The sequence below is a fragment of the Lineus longissimus genome, chromosome 2 (genome assembly GCF_910592395.1).
Source record: "Lineus longissimus chromosome 2, tnLinLong1.2, whole genome shotgun sequence".
NCBI lineage: Eukaryota > Metazoa > Nemertea > Pilidiophora > Heteronemertea > Lineidae > Lineus > Lineus longissimus.
The window spans coordinates 11,296,621-11,302,700 of NC_088309.1; the positions used below are offsets into that span (position 1 = coordinate 11,296,621).

Genomic DNA, 6,080 nt, shown 5'->3' on the forward strand with positions numbered 1-6,080 from the left:
GAAATGCCTCATTCTGATTCCATATTTTATAGGTTCAACTAGTCTTTTAGGTGAGAGATTGCAAGTCTCGGTATTGTCGCTGCCTTTGGGATGACAATGAACGACCCTACCAACCAACATGAGGGAGAGCCTCAAGGTAAGACCTGATCCTTGACTCGGCTTGGCCACAAAGTGGCGCAGACAGTCTGCTATTTTGATGCCTTAAATTTTTCGGAAAGATTTAATACATCTTGCTCGTATTGGAGATTTTTCTGCAAGGTTTAAGACATCTTGCTAAGGATTGATTGAAATGCCTCATTCTGATTCCATATTTTGAAGGTTCAACTAGTCTTTTAGGTGAGAAGTTGCAAGTCTCGGTATCATCACTACCTTTGGGATGATGAAGAACGACCCTCCCAACCAACCTGAGGGAGAGCCTCAAGGTAAGACCTGATCCTTGAATCAGCTTGGCCACAAAAAGGAACAGAGAGTCTGTTATTTTAATGCCATAGATCTTTCGGCAAGATTTAATACATCTTGCTCGGATTGGAGATTTTTCTGCAAGGTTTAAGACATCTTGTTAAGGATTGATTGAAATGCCTCATTCCGATTCCATATTTGAAGGTTCAACTAGTCTTTTAGGTGAGAGGTTGCAAGTCTCGGTATCATCACTGCCTTTGGGATGACGAAGAACGACCCTCCCAACCAACCTGAGGGAGAGCCTCAAGGTTAGACCTGATCCTTGACTCAGCTTGGCCACAAAATGGCGCAGACAGTCTGCTATTTTAATGCCATAGATTTTTCGGCAAGATTTAATACATCTTGCTCGGATTGGAGATTTTTCTGCAAGGTTTAAGACATCTTGTTAAGGATTGATTGAAATGCCTCATTCCGATTCCATATTTTGAAGGTTCAACTAGTCTTTTAAGTGAGAGGTTGCAAGTCTCGGTATCATCACTGCCTTTGGGATGACGAAGAACGACCCTCCCAACCAACCTGAGGGAGAGCCTCAAGGTTAGACCTGATCCTTGACTCAGCTTGGCCACAAAATGGCGCAGATAGTCTGCTATTTCAATGCCATAGATTTTTCGGCAAGATTTGATACATCTTGCTCAGATTGGAGATTTTTCAGCAAGGTTTAAGACATCTTGCTAAGGATTGATTGAAATGCCTCATTCTGATTCCATATTTTCAAGGTTCAACTAGTCTTTTGGTGAGAGGTTGCAAGTCCCGGTATTGTCGCTGCCTTTGGGATGACAATGAACGACCCTCCCAACCAACCTGAGGGAGGGCCTCATGGTGACACTCGACCCTTGACTCAGCTTGGCCACAAAATGGCGCAGATAGTCGATCTGCTATTTTAATGCCATAGATTTTTCGGCATGATTTAATACATCTTGCTCGGATTGGAGATTTTTCAGCAAGGTTTAAGACATCTTGCTAAGGATTGATTGAAATGCCTCATTCTGATTCTATATTTTATAGGTTCAACTAGTCTTTTTGGTGAGAGGTTGCAAGTCCCGGTATTGTCACTGCCTTTGGGATGACAATGAACGACCCTCCCAACCAACCCGAGGGAAAGCCTCAAGGTTTGACTTGATCCTTGACTAAGCTTGGCCATAAAATGGTGCAGATAGCCTCAAGGTAAGACTCGATTCTTGACTCAGCTAGTCTGCTGTTTTAATGCCATAGATTGAAATTTTGAGCAGTGACTGAGATTATGTGACTTGAGTAAGATACAGCTGAACCATCCAATATATTCAAGAACATAAAAAACGGATTCCAACAAGAATGTAAAGATCTAGAGGAGAGATTTCTAGCAGTTTTGAAAAGTCTTGCTAAAGATTTCATTCCAAATTGAACACATCATTCTTATTCTAATATTTTAAAGGTTCAACAAGCCCAGGATCACATCTGAATCACTGACATCCCCATTCTGTAGGAAAAGAGCCTTGGGAAAGGAGAACCCATCAAAGATCATCTCGAAAACACTTGCCTTGATCAGGATACGCTGAAAAACCACCGATGAGGAAAATCACTTCATCATCATCATCGTGGAAGTTTTATAACCCTTTTGGGTCTTCAACTTATAAGGTTTGTGAAAAATCAGTGCAATACAGTCTTATTTTCCATCTCTTTGAATCTGACACAGTCAATTCTTTAAGACATCCTCATTCCTTGTCTTTTATACTTTGACTCATACTTAGACTGGTCATTCTCTATTGTTGTTTGCATATCAAAATATGGTGCCCACACAGAAAAACACAAAAAGACCAGGCGCTTTATAAAAACAAGGAAAAACGAAGTACGGTGTGGGAGAGTCATCTCACTTGTAGTAAAAATATGAACTTTTTAATTTTTCCAGAGATTGTCTAAACGGGTTTTGAAAGTTTCAAGGGTATTTCTATTTGCAGCTACAACTTCATGTCAGAGATACATGGAATACTGTCAGGAACAAACCTGATGAAAGAACTCTCATTGCTTACACCAATGTTCGCGTTGATACAGAGCTGGACGATCCCATCGATGCTCTTGTTTCAGGCAAATGTAATGAAGTGCTGTGCAAACGATCTGTTAGGCAAACATTTGTTCCAAATTGTAGCATAATATTTGTTCCAAATAGTGATTTACCGACATGCTTGAAGATCACCTGTTTGTATTTGACAATGCAATACTGCACAAATGTAATGTGATGTAATGCAACGCTACAATTTGTCAGGCAAAATGTTTGTTCAAAATTGTGATTTATCAACATGTTTGAAGATCACCTGTATGTAGATCACCTGTATGTATTTGACAATGCAATACTGCACATAATCTTTCACTGTGGCCCAGTGTGTTTTGCACCCTTGAAACTAATGTAATTTAAACTTTTCAAGCCTGAATGCTCTTGGGAGCGCCCTTCCTGTTCTCAAATAGTCTGTGAATCAAATAACAGCCACTTAAGTACATGTATGTTGATAACTTTATCATTTCATACAGTGTCATCTTCCTTTGCCCCACATAGGCATATCTTTCATTATTTTCAATTATTTTTTATTTTTTAAAGATTTTTTGGCATTTTTGTTTTTTCTTCAGTGGTACATGTTGGTCATTATAGCTAGATTACAGGTAGGTTAGGCCTACAGGGTTACAGCATTAGTTTATTTCATGACTGGCAGTTAGTGCCGTCATCAGCAGCCACCTAGCGATAGGATTGAGACTAGTGAGTGCAGTAGGTGTAGGCGCAACGTATCTAAGGTTAGGCACTCACTGGTCTTAATTATCTCCAGGAAGATGACACACCTGGGTAACCATGGCGAAGCTGCAATACAATCTTATCACTGGTTTTAAACTTGACCCCAGTTGTTTGCTATAATTGGGAAAAGTTTGTTATCAGATTTTAAAACTCAGAGGCTCATGCCAGTGAGCATGTTGCGCGTTTTAATAGTAATAGTAGCTCGAATTGGGCACATGGCTTGAAAGGTTTAAAACATTGACCTGTGATAAAAAGGGTGAGTTTCTGGGAATGGCCTGCAAAGGCAATTGCATTTTCTCACCCATTTTTTCACAATCAAATATTGTTTATAAAATGTAAAATTTATGATGTAAATAATGAAGTAAAAATGTATAACATAATAAGAAAGTACTTCTTTGAAGTGGCCAGCCCCCCCCCCCCCCCCCACTATAAACTCACCCAGGAGCTGTCTTAACCTTAAATGTGGCAGCACCAGTGGGACATATCAGTCCGCTACCATCGTACGTGTTGGTCCCTACTGTAAACTCACCCAGGAGCTATCACCTCTTGATCATGTGAATCAAATGCTAGTCTGGAGGTCTCAGAGCCCACTTTGTCCCCTCCAATAGATCTGAGACATGCCTTTTCCGAGGCCGGGAAGGATGTACGCTATCCTGATTCAAATATTATTCATCATTTTCTTCGTTGGCCATCTTCTTAGGTGCCTGAGATAGTAAGTCAGGTGCCCGAGATGAAAAATAAACATCGTCACTGAAAAAAAAACACCATGTCCTTTCACTAAGACGAGAATATCGTCTAAATCGGATTCTGGGTCGTGTGAATAACTGTGATGTCTCAAATGGTCTGTGAGAGGTGTCTAAATGAACTCTTTGCGACCTCGATGTCAATCGTCAGAGATAACGCCCTAGTGGGAACAGGTTATGAAATTCGGCACGCGGCGACTTGTCGTAGCGGACAATTCCAGCGATTTTTGCAAAGCTACAAATCGCGTCAGTGGGTTCAGGCCAGCTGTGTCTTTCTATACCCAAATCAAGCTGGCCCCATATTTCCAGCACCAAGTTTACTCGGGTCTTACTCGAACTTACTCGGGTAAAGTGTCAAGCCAGCACTAAATTTCCAGCCCCATTTTTGGCGTTTTTGCGTTTACATTTTCGTCGAGTCAAAATGCAATCACCGACAGTAACCGACCTGAAAGGCATCTACTAAAAGTTAACTATAAGCCATTCTAACTAAAAGTTAACTATAACCTACCGGTTATACTAATTCCCGACCTACCCCGACATTTACCGACTTGCGGAAAATGCTGCCAAAATATAGTGTATTAATCATCAGAATATTTATATTTGTACTGTTTACATAAATATACAGCAAGTCTGTTAATTTCCAGACTTTTGAACGATGCTAAGTTGAGAAAATCAACTCCAATAATTACATCTATTTATCGACTGCAATTATTTTCTGCAGATCGGCAATCTTTGTTAGTTCTGGTTGTCGCTTCTTGTAAACTGTACATGCATATGCTCGTGTTCGGCCTTAATTTTTTTTCTTAACACCCCAAGCTCAAAAACCACTTGGAGATGGCACTTTTTCTGATTGTTCCTATCCCAGGTGTGACCAAAATTTTTAAAAAAATCTTTTTTAAGTAAAATTTCTAATTTTTTCTTACCACCCCAAGCTCAAAAACCACTTGGAGATGACACTTTTTCTGATTGTTCCTCGACCAAACCACATGGGTACGGTCGGGGGCGATGCCCTGCATAGCCTCATACCACTCTCGATCCTAGGTGTGACCAGATATTTTTCAAAAATCTTTGTTAAGTAAAATTTCTAATTTTTTCTTACCACCCCAAGCTCAAAAACCACTTGGAGATGACACTTTTTCTGATTGTTCCTCGACCAAACCACATGTGTACGGTCGGGGACGATGCCCCACATAGCCTCTGACCACCAAATTTACTTTAAAAATATTTTGGAAAAATTCGGGTCACACCTAGGAACGAGAGTGGTATGAGGCTATGCGGGGCATCGTCCCCGACCGTACACATGTGGTCTGGTCGAGGAACAATCGAAAAAAGTACCATCTCCAAGCTGCTTGTCTCCAGAAATGAACCCCTTACTGGTGCTGCCCTCCTGAAAATACTCGGGGAGCATAGAACTGAAATCAATATTTTATGAAAGATTGAATACTAGTCTATAATTCAAATCAATATTTTTCTTGATTACCTTTGTATTAACCCACGCCACCCCAGGGTCAACTTTTTGTTTTTATTCTTCAATAATTTGTACCGTTGTAGGTGTCACTGGTGTTGTGCCTACTAAAATGTAACGCAAAAACTCCAAAAATGGGGCTGGAAATTTAGTGCTAGCTTGACACTTTACTCGAGTAAGTTCGAGTAAGACCCGAGTAAACTTGGTGCTGGAAATATGGGGCTAGCTTGATTTGGGTATAGAAATTTGGTGCTAGCTTGACACAAGCGTGGTATGAGGCTATGCGGGGCATCGTCCCCGACCGTACACATGTGGTCTGGTCGAGGAACAATCGAAAAAAGTGCCATCTCCAAGTGGTTTTTGAGCTTGGGTGGTGGGAAAAAAAATGGAAAATTTACTTTAAAAATATTTTTGAAAAATTCGGGTCACACCTAGGAACGAGAGTGGTATGAGGCTATGCGGGGCATCGTCCCCGACCGTACACATGTGGTCTGGTCGAGGAACAATCGAAAAAAGTGCCATCTCCAAGTGGTTTTTGAGCTTGGGTGGTGGGAAAAAAAATGGAAAATTTACTTTAAAAATATTTTTGAAAAATTCGGGTCACACCTAGGAACGAGAGTGGTATGAGGCTATGCGGGGCATCGTGACTTCATCG

At 40.8% G+C, this 6,080-nt stretch overlaps 1 long non-coding RNA gene across 1 annotated transcript; it reads left to right on the top strand.

Annotated features, from left to right (window-relative positions):
- Positions 1-1,499: 1,499 nt before the first annotated feature.
- Positions 1,500-3,659, top strand: LOC135483663 (uncharacterized). The gene is made up of 3 exons (XR_010446352.1): positions 1,500-1,623; positions 1,871-2,073; positions 2,394-3,659. It is a non-coding gene; the product is annotated as an uncharacterized LOC135483663 (long non-coding RNA).
- Positions 3,660-6,080: the final 2,421 nt, after the last annotated feature.